Source organism: Lepidochelys kempii, chromosome 3, assembly GCF_965140285.1.
Source record: "Lepidochelys kempii isolate rLepKem1 chromosome 3, rLepKem1.hap1, whole genome shotgun sequence".
In the NCBI taxonomy this organism is placed as follows: domain Eukaryota; kingdom Metazoa; phylum Chordata; order Testudines; family Cheloniidae; genus Lepidochelys; species Lepidochelys kempii.
The window spans coordinates 48,977,968-48,991,344 of NC_136382.1; the positions used below are offsets into that span (position 1 = coordinate 48,977,968).

The window sequence follows — 13,377 nt, forward strand, 5'->3', positions numbered from 1 at the left end:
CAAATTTTTTTAGATCATCGGTTTTTATCATCCTGATTTCACTCTTAATTTCTCTGCCTCATAGTCCTTATTTCTCATTTATAACCTCAAATGTATTGTAAGGATTATAGTATTTTTGTTACTGTTTGTACAGCGCTTGAAATATAGGTGCTATGAATATTTATTATTATTTTATTATATTAATTATTATTATAGCTGCTCTCTGGAAAAAAAAGCTCTAACTCATTGCTGAGTTACTGTCTTCCTGCTAATCCCACACGGTTCTCTGTTTCCCAGACTGAGCCCTGACAAATTTTTCAGTTTTTCTCTGCTTCAAAACCCCACCCTTAAGGCCCTAAATAATAATAATAATACCTTTTAGAGTTCCTTCCATCCTGAGAGATTAGAAACGTTGCTCCCTCCCACCATGTCACTGAAACGTATCCACTCCGGGTGAAACATGGCAGTCATCCTGCACTGGTAACCCTACAATGGAGGCAGAGCACCCATGTAAGGAGGGTCCAACCCTTTCAGCTATGGAGATGAACAGGTGGGGGCATGGCACCCTTTGCATGTCTTCTGATTAGCTGTCCTTCAGCAAGTGCATGTATTTTATCTCATTAGCGTATAAACTCTTCAGGACAACTGTTCTATTACTGAAGTGACCATATTTTCAAAATAAAACTGGGATGACTGGGGGAAAGGATTTGTCTAGGTATTAGAACAGTCCTACAAATGTACACCTATAAATGTGTGCTGGTCTGGTATTGCTACTGCTAGTTTCTGACTCAACAGCAACATATTGGTCCTGGGAATTGGTCCTGCTTTGAGCAGGGGGTTGGACTAGATGACCTTCTGGGGTCCCTTCCAACCCTGATATTCTATGATTCTATGATATGCTTATTTCTCAGTATGGAGAATTTTTTTCTAGTACCTTGGTTTTCTGAGTCAGTTTATCATGAAACACTGACCAAGTGTCTAACATTTTCTTTGAGAAAAAGAACAGGTTTGATAGGAGTCTACACTCATTCAACTTTTCCCTTCACCCCAGCTACTGTTCATCAAACTCAAAAGTCATTCCACTGGACTGTTTGTTCCCAGCAAGCACATTCTCCTTGGCATAGCAATAAGTCTCAAATAAACATTTTGTAGGTATGATGAAAAAGTGATACAATAAAAAAAAACAGCACATTTCAGGTGTCTTGAAAGAAGTTCCTTGGACATCAGAACAGCATATGAAAAATCAGGATGTCCTATCAAACCAAAATATATAGTCACTTTAGTTATTATGTATCTGTAAAACACCTTGCTCTACACAACTGAGAAACAATAATTATAATAATACACAATATTTTAGGCAGGTGAGTGAAGAACCTTAGGATTTCCATTAAAATATTGACGAGGAACATCCCTGCTTAACTTAGTTTTAGAGATTTAATGAGGACCAGGGCCTGACCCTGCTTAGCTTGAGAGCTGATGGGGTCACAGACCAAGATGATACTGCTGCTTTATTCTATGCCTCTGATTATGCATTCATTCTGCTCATTAGACTGAAGGCTTATTTGTGGTGTCTACTGTTGAACAGTGGTGAAATACGGAATTAGCATAGCTCTCATTATATATCTAACTCCTTACACATCCAATTCTGTAGTCCATGCACAGGCAAATCTAATAGGAGTTCTGCTTGCATTAGAAGCGCATGGTTGATCTCAGTGGGTCCATACACCTTCACTACCACAGGTGGATGCAAACTGCACACACAAATTCTGGGCAGCTGCTTCCCATGTGGGATTGTCTCGGGGCTAACAAGCATTTAAGCATTCAATTCTCAGCTCTGAGCTGTGCCTGAGTTCTTCTCCGAAACCATGTGACTAAGAACAACTGACTGAGAGCCAGGTCTGCTGGGACATATAAAAGGAAGCCTGTTTTCAGTAAGGGGGAGGGCTGTAAGGAGTTTTCCTGTAACCAGGGTTTAGGGAAAGGCTCCCTGTGGGGCAGAAGAATGAGACAGAGCCTGGGCAAGGCATTACAGAGGACTGCTTGAGAAAGGCCAGATAAAAGGTCTAACCATAGAGGGGTACTGTTGCAAGTGGCTCTAGGAAACTATACAGCAAGGTAATCTTGGGTTTAGGACAGACCCCAAGATTTAGGGTCCAGGGCTGCGGCTTGTAGATCGATGCCTTATAATGCCCACAGGCAGGTAGTGCAGAAACCTCTGCCCTGAGGGTCAAAAAAACTATCTGCTAAAGGAGGACAAGCCAATTGAGCTAGCCCCTGAAGGTAGAAGAACTTGTTTCATTTGGATTTGCCTTCATCTGGGCTCTTTTTTTCCCTCTGGAAGGGAGGTCCAAAGCATCAAAATTACCAAAATCCATTTAACCAGCCACAGAGAAACTGAGGCACCGTAGCACCAAACGTTAGAGAGAGAAACTGCACACTCAATGATTAGCCTTCCAAAAAGAAGGGGGGTTATGCACTGCTATTCCAGTGGGGATTCTGTTAGGGGAGAGCAGCTTTTAATTCTGGCTGACTGAAGCTGTCCAGGGACTGTATTGAATCAATGCAAGCATCCCATCCTTTGGGAGTGTCACTGCTTCTGGAGTTGTGCTGGCTCAAGGCTCATTATGGAGCAGGTACTGTATGCATTTTGCACCTTCACAGCCTCCCTCCGAACAGACTTTCCACCGTTGGGGGACCCTTCATGCAGCGTGAGGCTGCCGGTTATCAGCTGAAAGCACAGTTATACGCTGCCGTTCACTCCGGGCTGAGGCTAAAACTTTAATCTAGTCCTGTATTATTTATATTTCAGTAATATTGAACTAATGGGGAATCACTAACACTTTTTTTAATTTTGCCTTTATTTTGTCAAGTTCTTTAAGGGCAATAGATAAGTACGACCAGAAATAAAGGAATGAAACAGATAAAAGGAATGGTGAAATAAAAATTAATATTTGAATAATAATTTTAGGAAATTAATATATTTTCACAATTCTCCTGTTTGGAGGATAGTGAGTCTGTTAACATTCGATAAGTTACTTTTGTCCATTTTTATTTTAATTGAGATCTCAAACTGAGAAATGTCTGCTAAAGTAGCTTAATAAATATAAGATGAGACCAAGAAGGACTGAGTGTTCCTGATGTTAAATATTCACCACATAAATCCTGGTTGTGATAGGGTGATGCAAAGTACAAAACAGCAAATGTGTATGATCAGCTCTTGTGAACCACCTGGAAATGCCTGGTGTCAGGAATAATTACAGTGCAAACAAGGGCTACAAACAGGGGCAATGTAAAACCAATGGTCTTATTCTCAAAAAAGCATAATAAAAACACTGAGTAGAAAAACTTCACATATTAGAGACCCAATCATGTTATATGAATATCCATCTATTTTTCTTCCATATGTGTGTCCTGATCATTGTAACGGACATCCAGACACAGAGTGGCTCAGGATCAGGCCATATAGATCTGTCTACAGATTTTTCCATTTTATTCAATAAAGCAACAAGCAGAAAGACAGAAGGAAAAAATGCTAACATTAAAATTCATAAATATCAATGGCCTAATTCAACATTAAATTACTTTCATGTCCACTTAGGCTCACCAACCATATGGGCAAATTACTGTTCAGTAGAGGGAATTTACTATCTCCTTTTCTAATGGCAACAGGACTGCGGCACATGACTTACGAGGAGAAGCTGAGGGAACTGGGGTTATTTAGTCTGTAGAAGAGAAGAGTGAGGGGGTATCTGATAGCAGCTTTCAAATACCTGAAGGGGGGTTCCAAAGAGGATGGAGTGAGGCTGTTCTCAGTGGTGGCAGATGACAGAACAAGGAGCAATGGTCTCAAGTTGCAGTGGGGGAGGTCTAGGTTGGATATTTGGAAAAACTATTTCACTAGGAGGGTGGTGAAGCACTGGAATGGGTTACCTAGGGAGGTGGTGGAATCTCTATCCTTAGAGGTTTTTAAGGCCCCGCTTCACAAAGCCTTGGCTGGGATGATTTAGTTGGTGTTGGTCCAGCTTTGAGCAGAGGATTGGACTAGATGACCTCCTGATGTCTCTTTGAACCCTAATATTCTATATCTTATTCCACCACAACAAACATGGAGTTTTATTCTATAATTGTTGTCATAAAGACACCACTAAGCAAGCTCAAAGAATTCCACAGGCCTCTTCATGAAAAAATAGGGTCGTTATTAGATGGCATCAGGTCAGTCACCCAGGAAATGGTCTTAAAGAGGCAACTATTTAAAAGAGTAAAAGGGCACTTGAGGATATGAAGCCTACAACAGACATATTTCAGAGTAGCAGCCGCGTTAGTCTGTATCCGCAAGAAGAAAAGGAGTACTTGTGGCACCTTAGAGACTAACAAATTTATTTGAGCATAAGCTTTCATGAGTGAGCTGTAGCTCACGAAAGCTTATGCTCAAATAAATTTGTTAGTCTCTAAGGTGCCACAAGTACTCCTTTTCTTTTTACAATAGACAAAGACTCTATCTCTCTCTGTTTCTTCTCTTGGAACAATCATATCAGAGCAACCAAGGTTTGGGAAAGGGTGTTTCAGGGCCAGGGAGCAGTAGGGGTTTTCCTAGCGGAAATCCATTTCAGAGCTAATGCTGATCCAAGCAGCATTCATATGAAGTCCAGAAATCCAGATGAGATTGTAATGCTATTTTATTAGTGAGAACGGAATGAAGATAGTTCTCAAACATTTCACTACATCTGTCATAAATATAAAGGGAAGGGTAAACCCCTTTAAAATCCCTCCTGGCCAGAGGAAAAATCCTCTCACCTGTAAAGGGTTAAGAAGCTAAAGGTAACCTCGCTGGCACCTGACCAAAATGACCAATGAGGAGACAAGATACTTTCAAAAGCTGGGAGGAGGGAGAGAAACAAAGGGTCTCTGTCTGTTTGTCTGCTGCTTTTGCCGGGGATAGATCAGGAATGGAGTCTTAGAACTTTTAGTAAGTAATCTAGCTAGGTATGTGTTAGATTATGATTTCTTTAAATGGCTGAGAAAAGAATTGTGCTGAATAGAATAACTATTTCTGTCTGTGTATCTTTTTTGTAACTTAAGGTTTTGCCTAGAGGGATTCTCTATGTTTTGAATCTAATTACCCTGTAAGGTATCTACCATCCTGATTTTACAGAGGGGATTTCTTTACTTCTATTTACTTCTATTTCTATTAAAAGTCTTCTTGTAAGAAAACTGAATGCTTTTTCATTGTTCTCAGATCCAAGGGTTTGGGTCTGTGGTCACCTATGCAAATTGGTGAGGCTTTTTATCCAACATTTCCCAGGAAAGGGGGGGGTGCAAGTGTTGGGAGGATTGTTCATTGTTCTTAGGATCCAAGGGTCTGGGTCTGTAGTCACCTAGGCAAATTGGTGAAGCTTTTTACCAAACCTTATCCAGGAAGTGGGGTGCAAGGTTTTGAGAAGTATTTTGGGGGGAAAGAAGTTTCCAAACAGCTCTTCCCCAGTAACCAGTATTTGTTTGGTGGTGGTAGCGGCCAATCCAAGGACAAAGGGTGGAATATTTTGTACCTTGGGGAAGTTTTTGACCTAAGCTGGTAAAGATAAGCTTAGGAGGTTTTCATGTAGGTCCCCACATCTGTACCCTAATGTTCAGAGTGGGGGAGGAACCTTGACAACATCCAGAAGGACAGTAATCTGCAAATCAATGTAGAGAATTGTCTCACTCTTCCAGTTTATTAATGTAATTGTTTTGGCTGCCACTCTTGTATTTACATGCCATTCAATACTGACCCCATCCCAAAGAATGCTCTGGAGTGGTGAGGAAACTGACATAGGAAATGCATGTAGGGTTTATTATTTTAGAGCTGTGTATTTCTCACGTGATTAATAGCATTGTAGAATCCAGGGAAAAGTCTGTATGGCTATGTGCACCACCTTATTGCTCAGTCCTTGAGAAAGTTAAACTATAATCCAGAAGGCTCACATCTTCAGTGGGATTCTAGGTGAAGGTGCGTTTCAGATACAAGATAATATGAGGGGTCAGCACTGATTCCAGGGACTGGGCAGTGGGCTATGTGATCTAAACTCTCAGGAAGAGGTGCCAGATAGAAGATCTGCACCCCAAGAGTGTGCCCAGGGACCCCAAGCCTGGGACAGTGACTCGACTCTGGAGGGTTAAAACACACTGGATCCAGCAGCCAGTCTGGTGAGTGGCTAAGCGCCACATGGGTGTCAGAGTTTTGAACAATGTGTACACAAATAAGCAGTTGCCTACAGCCAATACGAGATGTAAGAATTACTTGTAAAAGGAAAAAAAGGCCTATAAAAATAAATTATCTATGTCCCAGATAATCTCTAAAGTAAGATTTCAGGGTTGTCACTCTGCCTACACATCACTCTGAAGCTAGAATGCCTGCTAAGTATGAAGTGCTGGAAACAGCTACAAACATAATGGAGACCTCTTTTTGTTTACAATTTCACCAGGTTTAATCAGCCCTGGGATTCAAGGATCCAGTTTTTGAGTTGTCAGTCATTTTCGGCTTATTTAACACATGACTTTACAAACTACACCAGTGTGACAGTGTTTCAGCTACTAGATTTATATTGCTCTCAATTATAATTCTTCTAAAATAATTGATGTAAAAGGGAAAATTTTAGATACTTTTAGAGCCACCATTTAGATTTAAAAATATATATATATTTTAAAAAATCAAATTTTAATAGAAATATTTACAGGATTTAGAAAAAAAATTATGAAACAGTTTGGTTTGGATTTGAACGTTTCCCTGAAATGTTTGCAGCTGAAACACTGTAGCATTTTGCTGGTAAATGGCAGCCAGAAAATGAAATACCCTAACAGCAAAAATGAAAGTGACTAATCTATTTTCACTGTCCAATCTGAATAAAATACAAAAAGTAAACAAATGGCATAATTGATGAAAGCAGATTAAAGATGAAATATGGCATCTTCTGTCAAGAGCACAGTAGAGCTGCTCCAAAAGTTTTAAACAAAGCTGTTTTCCATCAAAAAATGCTACTTGGATTGAATAAGAATGTTTCATGAAATCATATCCCTTTCAACAAAATTTGCCCCCCAAAATTTAATTTGAACTTTTTTGTTTTGGAAAATGTTATTTTAAGAGTTAATTAAATTAAATTTAAATATAATTACATTTAAACTTAATTTTGGAATACTTTTATTATTTTTACAGTATTTCATGACACATCAGTAGTAATGCATCTGAAGACATCTAACATTACGTCAAGCTGTCATAATATGGACATGTGTTATAATTCACTGCTACTGACATAATAATATTACATCATATAATGACGTATAAAACTGAAAATATTAATTTATTTTGTTATTTTACATATATTTTTATTTTTATTGTATATTATTTTTAAATCATTAAGGATAGCTACCACTTAATACTTACCGAAATATCTTATTTTCTAGATCAGTGGTTTTCAACCTGTGGTCTGCAGACCACGTCTAAGGGATCTGCGAAAGGTTGTTGTTACCATAGAACATTGGATTTCAACCTGGGGTCCCCAGATTGTGCCTAAGATTTTCAAAGGGGTCCACACCTCCATTTGGAATTTTTTAGGGGTCAGCAAATGAAAAAAGGTTGAAACTAGATCAAACTGCCTCCTGTTTATGTTGTTACAAAACAGTTTTTTACTTTGATACTTTGAACAAGAAAAAATGATAAGCACTCCATGTATTTAGGGGTGGAGCAGCTGTTTTCAACATCCTAGGAAAATGGTTCCATGCTAACATTGTTTTAGGTGAGAAGATCCAAAAACTCTTCCCACACCCTGTCATAAAAATAAAGAGAAGGCTAACCACCTTTAAATCCCTCCTGGCCAGAGGAAAAAAACTCTTTCATCTGTAAAGGGTTTAGAAGCTAAGATAACCTCGCTGGCACCTGACCAAAATGACCAATGAGGAGATAAGATACTTTCAAAGCTGGGGGGGGGGAACAAAGGGGTCTCTGTATTTTTTTTGCCGGGACCAGAGCAGGAATGCAGGTCAGAACTCCTGTAAAGGGTTAATAAGCAGTCTAGTTAGATATGCGTTAGATTCTGTTTTGTTTAAATGGCTGATAAAATAAGTTGTGCTGAATGGAATGTATATTCCTGTTTTTGCGTCTTTTTGTAACTTAAGGTTTTGCCTAGAGGGATTCTCTATGTTTTGAATCTGATTACCCTGTAAGGTATTTACCATCCTGATCTCACAGAGGTGATTCTTTTACTTTTTCTTCAATTAAAATTCTTCTTTTAAGAACCTGATTGCTTTTTCATTGGTCTTAAGATCCAAGGGTTTGGGTCTGTGTTCACCTATGCAAATTGGTGAGGATTTTTATCAAGCCTTCCCCAGGAAAGGGGGTGTAGGGTTTGGGAGGATTTGGGGGGAAAGACGTTTCCAAGCAGGCTCTTTCCCTGTTATGTATTTGTTAGACGCTTGGTGGTGGCAGCAATAAAGTCCAGGGGCAAAAGGTAAAATAGTTTGTACCTTGGGGAAGCTTTAACCTAAGCTGGTAAAAATAAGCTTGGGGGGGGGTTCATGCAGGTCCCCACATCTGTACCCTAGAGTTCAGAGTGGGGAAGGAACCTTGATACACCCTGACCCAGAGCACCTAATTCTGCCTTCCAAACCGAGGGAATTCAAATTGATACATACCCTGATTAAACAGGAAGGTGCTCTGGTAATTGTGAAATATGTACGCACAGCTTTCTAACAGAGGATATTGCCAAAAATGTTTACATCATTGCACACAGCAAAAACAAAATAAAATCTGACTAATTAAATTTCATGAAAATTACACATATAGAAGAATGAAGACATATTGCTTGCTGCTGATAAGCAAGTCTATGGGGTGTTCAATGATAAAATTATGCTACATGATAATGATCAATGGCCCATCTGAATGCTTCTATGACAATACTTTGCATTTTTTCTGCCTTCCTTCTAAGGATCTCAGTTTGTGGCAAACATGAATGAATTAAGTGTCACAACACTTGGGAGAGGTATGTGAATATTACTTAATACTATACTGCAGATGCATCATTTGTGCTTTTCCAAGGCTGATCTGAGAGTTTCTTACCAGCTGTACTTTTTATGGGATAAGGGTGTTAACTTTCTGCTGAACCTGGAGGACCAGTGGATTGCTCCTTATACTGACCTCCATCCTACAACCTGTTGAGCTCGGGAGATCCTACTGGTAGCAAAACTACTGCTGACATAGCTCTCTGTATCGTGCATGAACCCCTCCGCCCCACCAAAGTAATGGAGGAAAGAAAGGTCCTCAACCTCAAGAGAGTCTGATAAAGCAGAAAGACGGAAGTCTTTTAGTCACAAAATGTAATTATAGAAAGATGGAAGGAATGTTTTAATGAACCCCTTACTGAACAGGTTGATAAAGGCAAATCACAAATGGCCATTTGCCAGACAGGTGAGTCACTTGTGAAAGAACCTAACTTTGAAGAGATCCCAGGGGGCAATCACAATACTCAGGAATAACAAACCACAAATCTTTACCGCGTTCCCATTGAATTATTAAAACAGGAGGGTATAAGTTATGTCAGAGACTTTACACATTAATTTTGTTAGTTTGGAGGTATGAAAAAAGTCCCCAGGAATGGAAGGAGGTGGTCAGATACCCAATTTTAAATAAAGGGTGACACACTATCGTGGCATCTCTCTCCTCATTACATCTTATAAAATCCTCTTTTTGGCAATCCTTACACAGAAGAGATAGTAGAGATTATCAGTGTGGATTCCAGAAGGATAGGTCCACTGTGGATCAAATATTTAAGTGTGTCAACTCAAGAAAACATGGGAATATGATCAGAATACACACCTAATTTTTGTAAACTTTTAAATAAACTTGTAAAATAAAACCAAATATATGGTTGTAAACCAACAAGCAGATCTGGGACAAGCTTACCTAGCAATCAATAACCATGGATATCAACAAGCTAGACATCTTAAATACCTAGAAGCATTAATTACCAATAACAATTTGGTGAGGGATGAAATTAAGGCATGGTTACAGAGCAGGAATGCTTATTACTTTTCTCGGTATAGAATTCTCAGCCCCAGACAACTACTGAGAAAGGCCAATCTTCAGATATAGAAGACCATTATAAGGCCTAGTGCTTTAAATGGATGTGAGAATTAGCTAGATACCCTTGAAAATAAAGTGTTGAGCTGAATTTTTGGGCCAGTAAGGGAAAAATGTGTGGAGAAGAAGACCTAAATAAGGAACTGCAGGAGATCTGTGGAAAACCAAATTTAGTAAATGTAGTGATATCCCAATGACGTCAGTGGGCAGGTCATGTGGTTAGGATGATAGGAGACAGACAGCCAAGCATCTCTTGGAAGAACTTCCTTATGGTGTCTAGCCTTGTGGCTGGTCAAGGAGAAGAAGATGGAGGGATAATAAGGAGCAAGATCTAAGAGCTCTTAATATGAATTACCATCAATGGGGAAAATATACCCTTGACCTGAAGAGGTGGGGACAAATTCTGCGAGCAGCAAAGGATGTCCATGCTCTATAAATGGAGCCACAGAGTAATAATATTGTGCAAATGAAGAAACTGAGGCCCAAATTTTCAAAAGTAGTCTCTAATTTCAGGTGCCTCAATTTTGATGTGTCCAGCTATAGATACCAATGGCATTCACAATTCCAATCAAAGCAGCAGCTGTGAAATACCTCTAAAAATCAGGACCTTCTCAGGCACTCTGAAACTGAGGCACCCAAAATTAGTGGATGTTATTGAAAAGTTAAGCCTTGAACTTGTCCAGTCAGTAACAGAATTGGAAACAGCAGGGCCCAAGCCTCTTGGCTCCCATTCCTGTGCTTTATGCAGTGGTTGATGCTGCCTCTTGTATTGTGTTTAGTTGTAGTCTGGATTAAAAATGCTTATTTAAATCTGACCTTTTGCTTGTCAGTGTGCAGCCATCAGCAAACCATTGATCAAAGGTTTTTAAATAAAATAAGATTTAACCAATAGGATTGTGCTGTACAAATGAACTTAAAAGAGAAGAAGAAGAAGTGAGAGAGGGATGAGTGACTGATTTACCTTTTAATCACAGCATCACCACCCAGCAGTGATCTGGCAGCAAGAAGAGGGAGTTGAGAGGACAAAGGCAGAAGGAGGAAAAGGAAGAGGGGGGAGGCAGATAATGTGGGAATGAAGGCTATATAATAATTAATTTCCTATTTGTTTCTATTATGGCAGTGCCCAAGGCCCCAGTTAGGATCAGGGACCCCATTGTATTAGGCACAATAAAAACACATGGGAAAAGGAAGTCCTTGTCCCACACTGCTTTCAGTTTAAGTAGACAAGACAGGCAAAGGGCAGGGTAAAGAGATACAACATACAAGTACAGTGATCAAGGTGACAGCAGACCTAGGATATTAATTCCAGCAATATAGTATATTTTTAGTTTATTAAATGCCCTTCCCTATTCCTTTTGTTCTTGTTATATTTTGCCTATTTTAAAATTTTATTGCTTTTGACTATTTCATTGTTTTTACTAGGGCTATCGCGCAATTAAAAATTACTTGCGATTAATTGCACTGTTAAACAATAATAGAATACCATTTATTTAAATATTTTTGGATGTTTTCTACATTTTCAAATATATTGATTTTAATTACAACACAGAATACAAAGTGTACAGTGCTCACTTTATATTTATTTTTGATTACAAGTATTTGCACTGTATAAAAACAAAATAAATAGTATTTTTCAATTCATTTCATACAAGTACTGTCCTGCAATCTCTTTATCATGAAAGGTGAACTTACAAATGTAGAATTATGTAAAAGAAACGGCATTCAAAAATAAAACAATGTAAAATTTTAGAGCCTGCAAGTCCACTCAGTCCTACTTCTTGTTCAGCCAATCACTAAGACAAACAAGTTTGTTTACATTTGCAGAAGATAATGCTGCCCGCTTCTTGTTTACAGTGTCACCTGAAAGTAAGAACAGGTGTTCTCAGGCAATGTTTTAGCCAGCGTCGCAAGATATTTACGTGCCAGATGCGCTAGAGATTCATATGTCCCTTCCTGCTTCAACCACCATTCCAGGGGACATGCGTCCATGCTGATGACAGGTTCTGCTCAATAACAGTCCAAAGCAGTGCGGACCGACGCATGTTCATTTTCATTATCTGAGTCAGATGCCACCAGCAGAAGGTTGATTTTCTTTTTTGGTTGTTCGGGTTCTGTAGTTTCCGCATCAGAGTATTGCTCTTTTAAGACTTCTGAAAGCATGCTCCACACCTCGTCCCTCTCAGATTTTGGAAGGCATTTCAGACTCTTAAACCTTGGGTCGAGTGCTGTAGCTATCTTCTTTGCGTTTTGTAAAATCTGCAGTGAAAGTGTTCTTAAAATGAATGACGTGTTGGGCCATCATCCAAGACTGCAATATGGCAGAATGTGGGTAAAACAGAACAGGGGATATACAATTCTCCCAGAAGGTGTTCTATCACAAATTTAATTAACACATTTTTTTTTAACGAGCGTCATCAGCATGGAAGCACGTCTTGATGGCCGAAGCATGAAGGGGCCTATGAATGTTTAGCATATCTGGCACATAAATACCTTGCAATTCCGGCTACAAAAGTGCCATGCAAATGCCTGTTCTCACTTTCTGGTGACACTGTAAATAAGAAGAGGGCAGCATTATCTCCTGTAAATGCAAATAAACTTGTTTGTCTTAGTGATTGGCTGAACAAGAAGCAGGATTCAGTGGACTTGTAGGCTCTGAAGTTTTACACTGTTTTGGTTTTGAGTGCAGTTATGTAACAAACAAAAAATCTATATTTGTAAGTTGCACTTTCACAACTAAGAGATTGCACTACAGCACTTGTATGAAGTGAACTGAAAAATACTATTTTTTAATCATTTTCACAGTGCAAATATTTGTAATAAAAATGATATACACTTTGATTTCAATTACAACACAGAATCCTATATGAAAATATAGAAAAACATCCAAAATATTGAATAAACTTCAATTGGTATTCTATTGTTTAACAGTGCAATTTAAAACTGTGATCCATCGCGATTAATTTTTTTAATCATGATTAATTTTTTTGAGTTAATCCTGTGAGTTAACTGCCCTAGTTTTTATACTTCACTAGTTTGGGGGGAAGGGTTTCCCCCTAATTACTATGTATTTTCAGTCCTTAACTTTAATATAAGAGACAACAGACCATCCATCACGTTATCCCAGAACAGACCTGCAAGTCACAGCAATGAGACACACAACAGAAATACATAAAAAGATGAAAGACAATTATAGTGGAGGTAGCAGGAAGTGCACTCTATAACGTATTGTAATAGCTTGTGTACCACTTCCCTCTACTGGATATGTCAAACCTGAAATACTTATTGGTTTG

The 13,377-nt window shown here is 38.9% G+C and overlaps 1 protein-coding gene across 12 annotated transcripts in view; it reads right to left on the reverse strand.

The window, feature by feature from the left end:
- The window catches only part of DST (dystonin), a 471,547-nt gene that overhangs the window by 412,144 nt on the left and 46,026 nt on the right, over nt 1-13,377 (reverse strand). The window lies entirely within an intron of this gene.